Below are 16,091 nucleotides of genomic sequence, written 5' to 3'. Positions count from 1 at the left end.
GAATTTGTTCCAGTTTTTATTGGTAATTTAGACAGTAAACTTGATCTCATTTTTGGAATATTTAAATTTTCTACTGAAAACCCAAATAGATTTTTTTCCTACATTTTTGTCAACTGTGAAAACACATTTAAATGCCACATTCATAGACAGCATGATTATCACCTGTCAAGTGTTTTGATTTCTAGGTGAGAATATTTGAAAATTATATTACTTAACCATGTCAAATAAAATGTTTTTCAAGTTGCCTATAAAAAAAACTCTCAACTTTAAATTGCATATGTAGCTAACATTGTTTTCAAAATTGAAGATAAAATGTAAAGTAATTCATACAAAAATATTAACTAAGTTTAATTAAGATATCTACTAATTAAATTTTAAATAAAATATTGTCTCCTATTATTTATTTGTGTAGCATATTCCTTTTTTTCTTATTATACATTAAGTTCTGGGGTACATGTGCAGATCTTGCAGGATTGTTACATAGATATACAAATACCATGGTGGTTTGCTGTCTCCATCCCCCCATCACCTAAATTGGATATGTTTCTGAATGGTATCCCCAATCTCCCCACCCCTGCTATTCCTCCCCTAGCACCCCGCTCCACAACAGAGCTCAGTGTGTGATGTTCCCTTCCCTGTGTCCATGTGTTGTCATTTTTTTTTTTTCTTTGAGACAGAATTTTTGTCACCCAGGCTGGAGTGCAGAGACAAGCTCCCGGCTCACTGAAACATCTGCCTCCTGGGTTTAAGTGATTCTCGTGCCTCAGCCTTTTGAGTAACTGGGATTACAGGTGCCCACCACCACACCAGGCTAATTTTGGTATTTTTAGTAGAGACGGACTTTCACCATGTTGGCTAGGCTGGTCTCAAACTCCTGAGTTCAAGTGATTCACCCACCTCAGCCTCTCAAATCACTGGGATTACAGGTGTGAGCCACCCTGCCTTGGCAGCATTTTGTTGTTGTTGTTGTTGTTGTTGTTAAAGATTTTGCCTCTAAAACAGGTAACAACTTGAACAAAAAAGAAGACAAAAATTCAATGATTGGCATGAAAATAAATTTCAGGAAACTGAAAGATTTATATGATGGCCTAATTAAAATAATATTAAAAATAGAAATCTCAACATTTGTTTTTACACTTTTTTTTTGGGGGGGGGAATAACCCTGAGATAGTAAAGTGCAGAAAATAATATTAATCATATTCTTGAGTTTTTAAGCTTCTCTTACTGACATTGGCACTTTGAGAACATCCAGCACAGGCCCAAGATCCCCTGTGCATTTCTGCCAAGGAGACCATATAGTGGAAATAAAGCAGAAAGCCATATACAAAAAGGTAGATGGATGCTCACCTGCCAGAGACCCATGAGTGCAGGTTGCAGGGGGAGTCAGCCTTTCTTAGAGGTCCAGGGAGAGGCTATGGCATCAACCTGAAAGAGGATTCTGGAGCTCCGCTGAGCCCTCCTGTCTGCAGGTGTCTCAGAGGTCCTGGGGGAGGCCAGCCAAAGTACCCTGTTTTATTCCTGGCCCCTGAGTCATGCATAACCTAGCTTTTTTCACAAAGAAATCAGGATGGCAGCCCCACTAAAGAAAGTAGATTGCAAATGTGCAGGTGGGGCTACACGCCTGTAATTCCAACACTTTGGGAGGCCAAGGCAGGAGGATTGCCTGAGCTCAGGAGTTCAAGACCAGCCTAGACCATATGGTAAAATGCCATCTCTACCAAAAATACCAAAAAATTAGCAGGGCATGGTGACACAAGACTGTAGTTTTAGCTACTCAGGAAGCTAAGGCAGAATTGCTTAAGCCTGCAAGACAGAGGTTGCAGTGGGTCGAGATCACACCACTGCCCTCCAGTCTAAGCAATAGAGTGAGACTCTCTTTATATATATATATATGACTTAACATGTCCAATAAAAGTGTCAGGGCCCACACCCATCCTGGAACATTAAATGACTAATTGATTAACTAGTGAATGCTTTAGGAATGAATGCACTGCTGTGGCCCCCTGACATTATATTCTAGAAGGAAACTTGTGTGGCAGGTGCCTGAGGCTGTGCACTGGAGGCAGGATGGACAGCCCATCTGGGCTTCAGTGAACATGGGCCCCCAGCCAACCTGGAAGACATTGGCCTGGCCAGAGCAGGCAATAAGAGTGGCATGCAGCAAACATGCTGAGCTGTCAGGTGGGCACAGAAAGGTAGGCCTGAGGAGTCTTTAAAGGTAGAACCCTGTCAGAGCCCTGATCTAAGCCCAGAGAATTCTAAGCCTGTACCTGGGGGCTGCAGGGTAAGTACTGTGCATTGGCCTTGTAAGAGTGGAGTCAGTCATTGAGGGGCTTTCATTGTCCATTTGCCTGAGGAGCAAATTGAATCCTCAAAGCCATAAGCCAGGTGTGGCAAAAGCATTGGGCTGAAGCATTTCCTTTTTCCTTCACTGGTTCCAATGGACCTTTGATCTCCCTGAGCTTGCCTGAGACTGGAAGAAGATTATTCTTCATGATTGCAGGCACTGAAGCCACCACTTATGGGGTAAGCTGACCAACAGCTATCCTGCTCCTGGAGGCATCATGCACCCTGCGTGGTAAACACCTTCACTGAATTCTGGTGCAGCAAAGCTTTCTCAAAATAAATATAACCTCTCCTATGTGATCATCAGCTTCTGGGCAATCTGGAAAATGCAGAAACTGACAACTTATGAAAGGGAGATAAGTAGGTCTAAGGAAAACATATTCCCATTTTTTCACTTGGCAAGTTCAAAAGGCAACTGTGAAGGCAGTTGGATGTATACATCATGACATGCTATAAATCCTCTTCATGTGAGTTTACAACCAGGACTTTGTAATAATAGCTCTGAGACCTCCAAATGGGAACTGGAAGTTACTTTGCTGTTCATCTATCAATGATTGATTGTGCAGCCTCTTGTCTGTTATACTGAGGAGTCTTCACTGAGGACTTTTCCATTGAATATAAAAAGATAAAAATAGAAAAAGGTAAATAGCAACTCTACAAAATTATTAAAGTGAAAGAATGTTAATCTTCACATATGATTAATATTTTGTATATATTTGCATGCCTATCTTCCCATATAGCTGACATTTTAATAATAAATTAGTTGTATGTCAAGTTAAAGAAAAAATAATTTAAAAAAATTTACTGTACTTAAAGTTCTGTGATACATGTGCAGATCTTGCAGGATTCTTGTAAAAGTACACACATGCCATGGAGGTTTGCTGTCTCCATCCCCAGGTCACCTACATCAGCCATTTCTCCCAGTGTTATTCCTCCCTAACATCCCTACCCCCAACTGTTCCTCCCCCAGCCCTCCACTCACCAACATACCACAGTGTGTGATGCTTCCCTCCCTGTGCCCATGTGTTCTTATTGTTCAACACCTGCCTATGAGTGAGAGCATGTGGTGTTTGGTTTTCTGTTCTTGTGTCAGTTTGCTGAGAATGATGGTTTCCAGATTTATCCATATCCCTACAAAGGACACGAACTCATCGCTTTTTTTAATGGCTGTGTAGTATTGTATGGTGTATATGTGCCACATTTTTCTTGTTCAGTCTATCATCGTGGACATTTGGGTTAGTTCCAGGTCTTTGCTATTTTAAATAGTGCCACAATGAACATACGTGTGCATGGGTCTTTATAATATAATGATTTATAATTCTTTGGATATATGCCCAGTAATGGAATTGCTGGGTCAAATGGAATTTCTATTTCCAGATCTTTGAGGAATCACCACACTATCTTCCACAATGGTTGAATTAATTTACACTCCCATCAACAGTGTAAAAGTGTTCTTATTTCCCCACATCCTCTCCAGCATCTGTTATCTCCAGATTTCTTAATGATCACCATTCCTACTGGCATGAGATGGTATCTCAATGTGGTTTTGATTTGCCTTTCTCTAATGACCAGTGATGATGAATTTTTTAAATATGTTTGTTGACCTCATAAATGTCTTCTTTTGAAATGTGTCTGTTCATATCTTTTTCCCATTTTTGATTGGCTTTGTTTGTTTGTTTGTTTGTTTTTCTGGTAAATCTGTTTTAGTTATTTGTAGATTGTGGATACTAGCCCTTCGTCAGCGGGGTAGATTGCAAAAATTATTTCCCATTCTCTTCACTGCCAGTTTAATAATGTTTCTTTTGCTGTGCAGAAACTCTTAAGTTTAATTAGGTCCCATTTGTCTATTTTAACTTTTGTTGCAGTTGCTTTTGCACACCATTCAAGGCACTGACTTTGCCTCTCTGTCTTTCCCAGTACAGACCCCACACCCACTCCATTCTACCAGGACAAGACTTGTGTGAGGTCTGTACTGGGTGTGGGATGTGTACTGGGAAAGACAGAGAGGCAGAGCATATTTTTGTCCAGACTCATCCTGGTGGAATGGAGTGAGTGTGGGGTCTATACTGGGAGAGACAGAGAGGCAGAGTTAGTGCCACGAATTGTGTGGGTGTTTGGAGTAAAATAGGACAAAGATGGAGAGGAAGTGGGGCCTGTTCCCAACAACACTGAGGCTTGCACAGGGCTTCTAAAAGCAACAAAAATGGCCTGCAACACTGAAGGCTAGATGGGCCTATAACAATGAAAGATTTACCCAGGGGATTACTTGAGGCCAAGAGTTTGAGACCAGCCTGGCCAACATGATGAAATCCTGTCTTTACTAAAAATACAAAAATTAGTCATGTGTTAGTGCATGTCTGTGGTCCCAGCTACTCAGAAGACTGAGGCAGGAGAATCGCTTGAACCCAGGAAGTGAAGGTTGCAGTTAGTCAAGATCACCTCATTCTGGTTAACAGAAACTAAACAAAACAAATCTGTCCAGCGATTTTAGAAACCCTGATGGAAGCTTGTTATTATACCCTGAGTTAGAGACTCCTGTGGTAGACTGGCTTCTAGAGACCCACAACCCACAAGGGTCTTGACCACTATAATTTGCCCCATTGGAAAGAGCCCGACTTCTCTGTCTACAGAGGCTCAGGTGAGTGGAGACCAGATAAGTCTTCAGTGAGAGATAACCTGAAGAGACAGGGTGTCATAAATCTTGACCCCCAACACCCAGAACCAGCTGGCCACCTCTTTCTTCCCTCCATGCCAAGAATATAAGCAAACCATCTTGGAAATATCCCTAACACCTCTGCCTTTCCACCGCTGCACACTTTCCAGGAAAACCTAAGATCTGGACACCTAAACACTTTGCACAACAGGAAGAGGAGAAAGCCAAACAAGGGCAGATGCACTGACTTGTTTTAGTGCGCATCCTAGCCCAGGATGCAGACAAGGCTATGGGTAGCAAGTGGCATGGAGGGCACCTACCACTACATCACTCCAAGTTGGAGCTGCTGCTCCTTCAGTTTCTAGCACCCAATTTATAAATGACTTCAGATTTGCCCAGGTGCTCTCAGCTGGAGGTTGGAAATAGAAGTGACCTCTGACACCGCAGACCACCTTGCCCAGACAGCAGCCATTTCTGTGCCAACCACTGCCAGTGGCCTCAGGTGTCTGGCTAACCTGTCTCCCCTCCTCCTACAGCTCACCTCCATTTCTGATTTTCTGCAGGCTGCCATAATTCTCGTAGTCAAGCAACTGGCTTCTTAGAGATACAGGACAAGTTTGGGTCCTGAATGTGCAGAATGAGCAACCAAGGAGGCCAGGAGAAAGGTCATCTGCTCCCATAAGAATTGTGTATATATATGTGTGTATATATATATATAATTTATTGCACTTTAGGTTCTGGGGTATGTGTGCAGATCATGCAGGATTGTTGCATAGGTACATACATGGCAATGTGGTTTGCTCCCTCCATCCCCCCATCACCTATATCTGGAATTTCTCCCCATGTTATCCCTCCCCAACCTCCTTACCCCCCGCTGTCCCTCCCCAGTTCCCCTGAACAGACCACAGTACATGATGCTCCCCTCCCTGTGTCCATGTGTTCTCATTGTTCAACACCTGCCTATGAGTGAGAACATGTGGTGTTTGGTTTTGTGTTCTTGTGTCACTTTGCTGAGAATGATGGTTTCCAGATTCATCCATGTCCCTACAAAGGACACAAACTTATTGCTTTTTATAGCTGCATAGTATTCCATGGTGTATATGTGCCACATTTCTTTGTCCAATCATCGATGGGCATTTGGTTTAGTTCCATGTCTTTGCTATTGTAAACAGTGCCACAATGAACCTATGTGTGCATGTGTGTTTATAATAGAATGATTTATAATTCTTTGGATATATACTCAGTAATGGGATTGCTGGGTCAAATGGAATTTCTATTTCTACCTCCTTGAGGAATCACCACACTGTCTTCCACAATGGTTGAACTAATTTACACTCCCACCAACAGTGTAAAAGTGTTCCTATTTCTCCACATCCTCTCCAGCATCTGTTGTTGCCCAATTTTTTAATGATCACCATTCTAATTGGCATGAGATGGTATCTTAATGTGGTTTTGATTTACATTTCTCCAATGACCAGTGATGATGACCATTTATTCATGTTTGTTGGTCTCATATGTCTTCTTTTCAAAAGTGTCTGTTCATGTTCTTTGTCCACTTTTGAATGGGTTTGTTTGTTTTTTTCTTGTAAATCTGTTTTAGTTCTTTGTAGATTCTGGATATTAGCCCTTTGTCGGATGGGTAGATTGCAAAAATTTTTTCCCATTCTGTTGGTTGCCAGTTCATGCTAATTGATTGTTTCTTTTGCTGTACAGAAGTTCTGGAGTTTAATTAGGTCCCATTTGTCTATTTTGGCTTTTGTTGCCAATGCTTTTGGTGTTTTAGCCATGAAGTCCTTGCCTATGCCTATGTCCTGAATCGTTTTGTCCAGGTTTTCTTCTAGGGTTTTTTGGTGTTAGGTCTTATTTTTAAGTCTTCAATCCATCTGGAGTTAATTTTAGTGTAAGATGTCAAGAAGGGATCCAGTTTCTGCTTTCTGCACGTGGCTAGCCAGTTTTCCCAATACCACTTATTAAACATGGAATTCTTTCCCCATTGCTTGTTTTTGTCACAAAGATCAAATGGTTGTAGATATGTGGCATTGCCTCTGAGGCCTCTGTTCTTTTCTATTCGTCTATATCTCTGTTTTGGTATCAGTACCATGCTGTTTTGATTACTGTAGCCTTGTAGCATATTTTGAAGTCAGGTAGCGTGATGTCTCTAGCTTTGTTCTTTTTGCTTAGATTTGATTTGGCCAAGTGGGCTCTCTTTTGGTTCCATATGAAGTTTAAGGTGGTTTTTTCCAGTTCTGTGAAGAGGGTCATAGGTAGCTTGATGGGGATAGCATTGAAAGTATAAATTACTTTGGGTAGTATGGCCATTTTCATGATATTGATTCTTCCTAACCATAAGCATGGAACGTTTTTCCATCTGTTTGTGTCCGCTCTTATTTTCTTGAGCAGTGGTTTGTAGTTCTCCTCGAAGAGGTCCTTTACATTCTTTATTAGTTTTATTTCTAGGTATTTCATTCTCTTTGTAGCAATTATGAATGGCACTTCACTGTTGATTTGGCTCTCTTTTAGTCTGTTATTGGTGTATAGAAATGCTTGTGATTTCTGTGCATTGATTTTGTATCCTGAGACTTTGCTAAAGCTGCTTATCAGTTTCAGGAGATTTTTGGCTGAAACGATGGGGTCTTTTAATACACAATCATGTCGTCTGCAAATAGACAATTTGACTTCCTCCTTTCTTAATTGAATACCCTTTATTTTTTTTCTTGCCTAATTACTCTGGCTAAAGCTTCCAATTCTATATGAATAGGAGTGGTGAGAGGTGGCATCCTTTTCTAGTGTGAGATTTCAAAGGGAATGCTTCCAGTTTTTGCCCATACAGTACGATATTGGCTGTGGGATTGTTGTAAATAGCTTTTATTATTTTGAGATACTTTCCATCAATACCTAGTTTATTGAGAGTTTTTGGCATAAAAGGCTGTTGAATTTTGTCAAAGGCCTTCTCTGCATCAATTGAGATAACCATGTGGTTTTTGTCTTTGGTTCTGTTTATGTGGTGAATTACGTTTATATACCTGCGTATGTTGAACCAGTCTTGCATCCCAATAATGTTCATCATGGATATTGGCCTGAAGTTTTCTTTTTTGTTGAGTCTTTTCTGGATTTTGGCATCAGGATGATGTTGGTCTTGTAAAATGATTTCGGAAGAATTTCCTCTCACTGGATTGTTTGAAAAAGTTTCAGAAGATGTGGTACCAGCTCCTCTTTGTATGTCTGGCTGAATTTGACTGTGAACTCATTTGGACCTGGGCTTTTTTTTGGTTGGTGCGTTATTAACTGCTACCTCAACTTCAGCCCTTGTTATTGGTCCATTCAGGGTTTCAACTTCTTCCTGGTTTAGGCTTAGGAGGGTACAAGTGTCCAGAAATTTATCCATTTCTTCCAAGTTTACTGGATTATGTTCATAGAGTTGTCTGTATTAATCTCTGATTGTAGTTTGTATTTCTGTGGAATCAGTGGTGATATCCCTTTTATCATTTTTTATTGCATTTTAGGTTTTGGGGTACATGTGAAGAACATGCAAGATTGCTGCATAGGTAGACACATGGCAGTGTGATTTGCTGCCTTCCTTCCCATCACCTATATCTGGCATTTCTCCCCATGATAGCTCCCCACAACTCCCCACTCCCCACTGTCCCTCCCTTATTTCCCTCTGACAGACCCCAGTGTGTGATGCTTCCCTTCCTGTGTCCATTTTTTCTCATTGTTCCAACACCCACCAGTAAGTGAGAGCATGTGTGGTGTTTGATTTTTTGTTCTTGTGTCAGTTTGCTGAGAATGATGGTTTCCAGGTTCATCCATGTCCCTACAAAGGACATGACTTCATCGTTTTTTATGGCTGCATAGTATTCCACAGTGTATATGTGCCACATGTTCCCTGTCCAGTCTATCATCGATGGGCATTTGGGTTGGTTCCAGGTCTTTGCTATTGTAAAGAGTACTGTAATGAACATTTGTATGCATGTGTCCTTATAGTAGAACGATTTATACTCCTTTGGATATATACCTAGTAATGGGATCACTGGGTCAAATGGAATTTCTATTTCTAGGTCCTTGAGGAATCACCACACTGTCTTCCACAATGGTTGAACTAATTTACACTCCCACCAACAGTGTAAAAGTGTTCCTATTTCTCCACATCCTCTCCAGCATCTGTTGTTGCCCGATTTTTTAATGATCACCATTCTAACTGGAATGAGACGGTATCTCAATGTAGTTTTGATTTACATTTCTCTAATGACCAGTGATGATGAGCATTTTGTCATGTTTGTTGGCCTCATATATGTCTTCTTTTGTAAAGTGTCTGTTCATGTCCTTTGCCAACTTTTGAATGGGTTTGTTTGCTTTTTTCTTGTATATCTGTTTTAGTTCTTTGTAAATTCTAGATATTAGCCCTTTGTCGGATGGGTAGATTGCAAAAACTTTTTCCTATTCTGTTGGTTGCTGATTCACTCTAATGACTGTTTCTTTTGCTGTGCAGAGGCTGTGGAGTTTGATTAGGTCCCATTTCTCTATTTTGGCTTTTATTGTCAGTGCTTTTGGTGTTTTGGTCATGAAGTCCTTGCCTACGCCTATGTCCTGAATGGTTTTGCCTAGATTTTCTTCTAGGGTTTTTATGGTGTTAGGTTTATGTTTAAGTCTTTAATCCATCTGGAGTTAATTTTAGTGTAAGGTGTCAGGGAGGGGTCCAGTTTCTGCTTTCTGCACATGGCTAGCCAGTTTTCCCAACACCATTTATTAAATAGGAATCCTTTCCCCATTGCTTATTTTTGTCAGGTTTGTCAAGATCAGATGGTTGTAGATGTGTGGTGTCACTTCCGAGGCCTCTGTTCTGTTCCATTGGTCTATATCTCTGTTTTGGTACCAGCACAATGTTGTTTTGATTACTGTAGCCTTGTAGTATAGTTTGAAGTCCAGTAGCGTGATACCTCCCACTTTGTTCTTTTTGCTTAGAATTGACTTGGCTATGTGGGCTCTCTTTTGGTTCCATATGAAATTTAAGGTGATTTTTTCCAGTTCTGTGAAGAAGATCATTGGTAGCTTGATGGGGATAGCACTGAGTCTGTAAATTACTTTGGGAAGTATGGCCATTTTCACAATATTGATTCTTCCTAACCATGAGCATGGAATGTTTCTCCATCTGTTTGTGTCCTCTCTTATTTCATTGAGCAGTGGCTTGTAGTTCTCCCTGAAGAGGTCCTTTACGTTCTTTGTTAGTTGTATTCCTGGGTACTTTATTCTATTTGTAGCAATTGTGAACGGAAGTTCATTCTTGATAAGTCTGTTATTCGTGTATGGGAATGCTTGTGATTTTTGCACATTGATTTTGTATTCTGAGACTTTGCTGAAGTTGCTTATCAGTTTCAGGAGATTTTGGGCTGAGACAATGAGGTCTTGTAAATATACAATCATGTCATCTGCAAATAGAGACAATTTGACTTCCTCCTTTCCTAAGTGAATAGCCTTTATTTCTTTTTCTTGCCTGATTGCTCTGGCTAGAACTTCCAATACTATATTGAATAGGAGTGATGAGAGAGGGCATCCTTGTCTAGTGCCAGATTTCAAAGGGAATGCTTCCAGTTTTTGTCCATACAGAAGGATATTGGCTGTGGGTTTGTTGTAAATAGCTTTTATTATTTTGAGATATATTCCATCAATACCTAGTTTATTGAGGGTTTTTCACATAAAAGGCTGTTGAATTTTGTCAAAGGCCTTCTCTGCAACAATTGAAATACTCATGTGGTTTTTGTCTTTGGTTCTGATTATGTGGTGAATTACGTTTATAGACTTGCGTATTTTGAACCAGCCTTGCATCCCCAGGATGAAGCGTACTTTTTCATGGTGGATAAGATTTTAGATGTGCTGTTGCAATCGGTTTGCCAGTATTTTATTGAAGATTTTTCTTTTCCATTTTGTTTTATTTTTCTTTATTGCATTTTAGGTTTGGGGGTACATGTGAAGAACATGCAAGATTGTTGCATAGGTACACATGTGGCAGTGTGATTTGCTGCCTTCCTCCTCATCACCTATATCTGGCATTTCTCCCCATGATATATCTCCCCAACTCCCCACCCCGCCATCCATCCTGTTTTCCCATGACAGACCCCACTGTGTGATGCTCTCTTCCCTGTGTCTCTGTGTTCTCATTGTTCAACACCTGCCTGTTAGTGAGAACATGCAGTGTTTGATTCTCTGTTCTTTTGTCAGTTTGCTGAGAATGATGGTTTCCAGGTTTATCCATGTCTCTACAAAGGACACGAACTCATCATTTTTGATGGCTGCATAATATTCCATGGTGTATATGTGCCACATTTTCCCTGTCCAGTCTATCATCAATGGGCAGTTTGGTTGGTTCCAGCTATTTGCTATTGTACACTGTGCTACAATGAACATTCGTGTGCATGTGTCCTTATAGTAGAACGATTTGTAATTCTTTGGATATATACCCAGTAATGGGATTGCTGGGTCAAATGGAATTTCTATTTCTAGGTCCTTGAGAAATCACCACACTGCTTTCCACAATGGTTGAACTCATTACACACACACAGTGTAAAATTGTTACTATTTCTCCACATCTTCTCCACCAAGTATTGTCTCCAAATTTTTTAATGATTGCCATTCTAACTGGCATGAGATGGTATCTCAATGTGGTTTTGATTTGCGTTTCTCTAACGACTGGTGATGATGAGCACTTTTTCATATGTTTCTTGGCCTCACGTATGTCTTCTTTTGTAAAGTGTCTGTTCATATCCTTTGCCCACTTTTGAATGAGCTTGTTTGTTGTTTCTTGTAAATCTGTTTTAGTTCTTTTTAGATTTTGGATATCAACCCTTTGTCGGATGGGTGGACTGGAAACATTTTTCCCATTCTGTTGGTTGCCGATTCACTCTAATGATTGTTTCTTTTGCTGTGCAGAGGCTGTGGAGTTTGATTAGGTCCCATTTGTCTATTTTGGCTTTTGTTGCCAATGCTTTTGGTGTTTTGGTAATGAAGTCCTTGCCTACACCTATGTCCTGAATGGTTTTGCCTAGGTTTTCTTCTAGGGTTTTTATGGTGTTAGGTCTTATGTTTAAGTCTTTAATCCATTTGGAGTTAATTTTAGTGTAAGGTGTCAGGGAGGGGTCCAGTTTCTGCTTTCTACACATGGCTAGCCCGTTTTCCCAACACCATTTATTAAACAGGAATCCTTTCCCCATTGCTTGTTTTTGTCAGGTTTGTCAAAGATCGGATGGTTATAGATATGTTGTGTTCCCTCCAAGGCCTCTGTTCTGTTCCATTGGTCTATATCTCTGTTTTTGTACCAGTACCATGCTGTTTTGATTACTGTAGCCTTGTAGTATAGTTTGAAGTCTGGTAGTGTAATGCCTCCAGCTTTGATCTTTTTGCTTAGAATTGACTTAGCTATGCGGGCTCTCTTTTGGTTTCATATCAAGTTTCCAGTGGTTTTTTCCAGTTGTGTGAAGAAGGTCATTGGTAGCTTGATGGGGATAGTGTTGAATCTGTAAATTACTTTGGGCAGCATGGCCATTTTCATGATATTGATTCTTCCTAACCATTAACATGGAATGTTTCTCCATCTGTTTGCATCCTCTCTTATTTCATTGAGCAGTGGTTTGTAGTTCTGCTTGAAGAGGTCCTTTATGTTCCTTGTTAGTTGTATTCCTACATATTTTACTCTTTTCGTACAAATTGTGAATGGCAGTTCCTTCTTGATTTGGCTCTCTTTAAGTCTGTTATTCGTGTATAGGAATGTTTGTGATTTTTGCACATTGATTTTGTATCCTGAGACTTTGCTGAAGTTGCTTATCAGTTTCAGGAGATTTTGGGCTGAGATGGTGAGGTCTTGTAAATATACAATCATGTTGTCTGCAAATAGAGACAATTTGACTTCCTCCTTTTCTATTTGAATACGCTTTGTTTCTTTTTCTTGCCTTATTGCTCTGGCTTGAACTTCCAGTAGTACTGTGTTGAATAGGAGTGATGAGAGAGGGCATCCTTGTCTAGTGCCAGATTTCAAAGGAAATGATTCCAGTTTTTGCCCATTCAGTATGATATTGGCTGTTGATTTGTCATAAATAGCTTTGATTGTTTTGAGATATGTTTCATCCATACCTAGTTTATTGAGGGTTTTTGACATAAAGGGCTGTTGAATTTTGTCAAAGGCCTTCTTTGCATCAATTGAGATAGTCATGTGGTTTTTTGTTTGGTTCTGTTTATGTGATGAATTATGTTAATACACTTGTGTATGTTTAACCAGCCTTGCATCCCCGGGATGAAGCCTACTTGATCATGGTGGATAAGCTTTTTGATGTGCTGTTGCAATTGGTTTGCCAGTATTTTATTGAAGATTTTTGCATCTATGTTCATCATGGATATTGTCCTGAAGTTTCCTTTTCTTCCTGAGTTTCTGCCGGGTTTCGGTATCAGGATGATGTTGGTCTCATAAAATGATTTGGGAAGGATTCCCTCTTTTTGGATTGTTTGGAATAGTTTCAGAAGGAAAGATACCAGCTCCTTTTGGTATGTCTGGTAGAATTCAGCTGTGAACCCATCTGTACCTGGGCTTTTTTTGGGTGGTAGGCTCTTAATTGCTGCCTCAATTTCTGGCCTTGTTATTGGTCTAATCAGGGTTTCGACTTCTTCCTGGTTTAGGCTTAGAAGGATGAAAGTGTTCAGGAATTTTTCCATTTCTTCCAGGTTTACTAGGTTATGTGCATAGAGTTGTTTTTAGTAATCTCTGATGATGGTTTGTATTTCTGTGTAATCTGTGGTGATATCCCCTTTATCATTTTTTATTGCATCTATCTGATTCTTCTCCCTTTTCTTTTTTATGAATCTGGCTAGTTGTCTATTTGGTTGATCTTTTTGAAAAACCAGCTCCCGTAATCATTGATTTTTTGAAGGTTTGTTTTTGTCTGTATCTCCTTCAGTTCTGCTCTGATCTTAGTTCTTTCTTGTCTTATGCTAGGTTTTGAGTTTTTTTGATCTTGCTCCTCTAGCTCTTTCAATTTTCACTATATAGTGTTGATTTTAGATCTTTCCTTGCTTCTCATGTGGGCTGTTATTGCTATATTTTCCTCTAGATACTATTTTAAACATGTCCCAGAGATTCTGCTATGTTGTGTCTTCATTCTTGCTGATATTGAAGAACATCTTTATTTCTGCCTTCATTTCATTATTTATCCAGTCAACATTCAAGAGCCAAGTTGTTCAGTTTCCATGAAGCTGTGTGGTTCTGAGTTAGTTTCTGAATTCTGAGTTCTAACTTGATTGCACTGCGGTCTGAGAGACTGTTTGTTATGATTTCCATTCTTTTGCATTTGCTGAGGAGTGATTTACTTCCAAACATGTGGTGAATATTAGAGTAGGTGTGATGTGGTGGTGAGAAGAATGTATATTCTGTGGCTTTGGGGTGGAGAGTTCTGTAAATGTCTATTAGGTTTGCTTGGTTCAGGTCTGAGTTCAAGTCCTGGATATCCTTGTTAATTTTCTGTCTCATCGATCTTTCTAATATTAACAATGGGGTGTCAAAGTCTCCCACTATTATTGTGCAGGAGTCTAAGTCTCTTTGTAAGTCATTAAAAACTTGCTTTATGTATCTGGATGCTCCTGTATTGGATGCGTATACATTTAGGATCATTAACTCTTCTTGTTGCATTGATCCTTTTACCATTATGTAATGTCCTTCTTTGTCTCTTTTGATCTTTGCTGGTTGAAAGTCTATTTTATCAGAGATGAGAATTGGAACTCCTGCTTTTTTTGTTCTCCATTTGCTTGGTAAATCTTCCTCCATCCATTTATTTTGAGCCCTTGTGTATCCTTGCATGTGAGATGGATTTCATGTATACAGCACACCGATGGGTTTTGGCTTTGTATCCAATTTGCCAGTCTGTGTCTTTCGATTGGGGCATTTAGCCAATTTACATTTAGGGTTAATATTGTTATGTGTGAATTTAATTCTGCCATTTTGATGCTAGCTGGCTGTTTTGTCCATTAGTTGATGCAGTTTCTTCATTGTGTCAATGCTCTTTACCATTTGGTATGTTTTTGGAGTGGCTGGTACTGGTTGTTCCTTTCTATGTTTAGTACTTCTCTCCTTTCTACATTTAGTGCTCTTGTAAAGCATGCCAGGTGTTGATGAAATTTCTGAGTACTTGCTTGTTCATAAAGGATTTTATTTCTCCTTCACTTATTAAGCTTAATTTGTCTGGATGTTAAATTCTACCAGATATGCAAAGAGGAGCTGGTACCATTCCTTCTGAAACTATTCCAAATAATCCAAAAAGAGAGAATCCCTCCCAAATCATTTTATGAGACCAATATCATCCTGATACCAAACCCTGACAGAGACTCAGCAAGAAAAGAAAACTTCAGGCCAATATCTATCATGAACATAGACACAAAAATCTTCAGTAAAATACTTGTGAAATGATTGCAACAGCACATCAAAAAGCTTATCCACCATGATCAAGTAGGCTTCATCCTGGGGATGCAAGGCTGGTTCAACATACACAAGTCTATAAACATAATTCACCACATAAACAGAACTAAAGACAAAAACCACATGATTATCTCAATTGATGCAGAGAAGGCCTTTGACAAAATTCAACAGCACTTCATGCTAAAAACCCTCATTAAACTAGGTATTGATGGAATGTATCTCAAAATAATCAAAGCTATTTACGACAAACCAACAGCCAATATCATACTGAATGGGCAAAAACTGGAAGCATTCCCTTTGAAATCTGGCACTAGACAATGTTGCCCTCTCTCACCACTCCTATTCAATATAGTATTGGAAGTTCTAGCCAGAGCAATTAGGCAAGAAAAAGAAATAAATATATTCACATAGGAATGGAGGAAGTCAAATTGTCTCTATTTGCAGACAACATGATTATATATTTAGAAGACCCCATGGTCTCAGCCCAAAATCTCCTGAAACTGATAAGCAAGTTCAGCAAAGTTTCAGGATACAAAATCAATGTCCAATAATCACAAGCATTCCTATACACCAATAACAGACTTAAAGAGAGCCAAATCAAGAATGAACTGCCATTCACAATTTGTACAAAGAGAATAAAAT

The sequence above is a fragment of the Aotus nancymaae genome, unplaced genomic scaffold (genome assembly GCF_030222135.1).
Source record: "Aotus nancymaae isolate 86718 unplaced genomic scaffold, 86718_ANA_hifiasm-v0.15.2.pri h1tg000076l, whole genome shotgun sequence".
Classification (NCBI taxonomy): Eukaryota; Metazoa; Chordata; class Mammalia; order Primates; family Aotidae; genus Aotus; species Aotus nancymaae.
The sequence above is the reverse complement of the archived record's forward strand: the minus strand, read 5'-3'. Positions refer to the sequence as shown.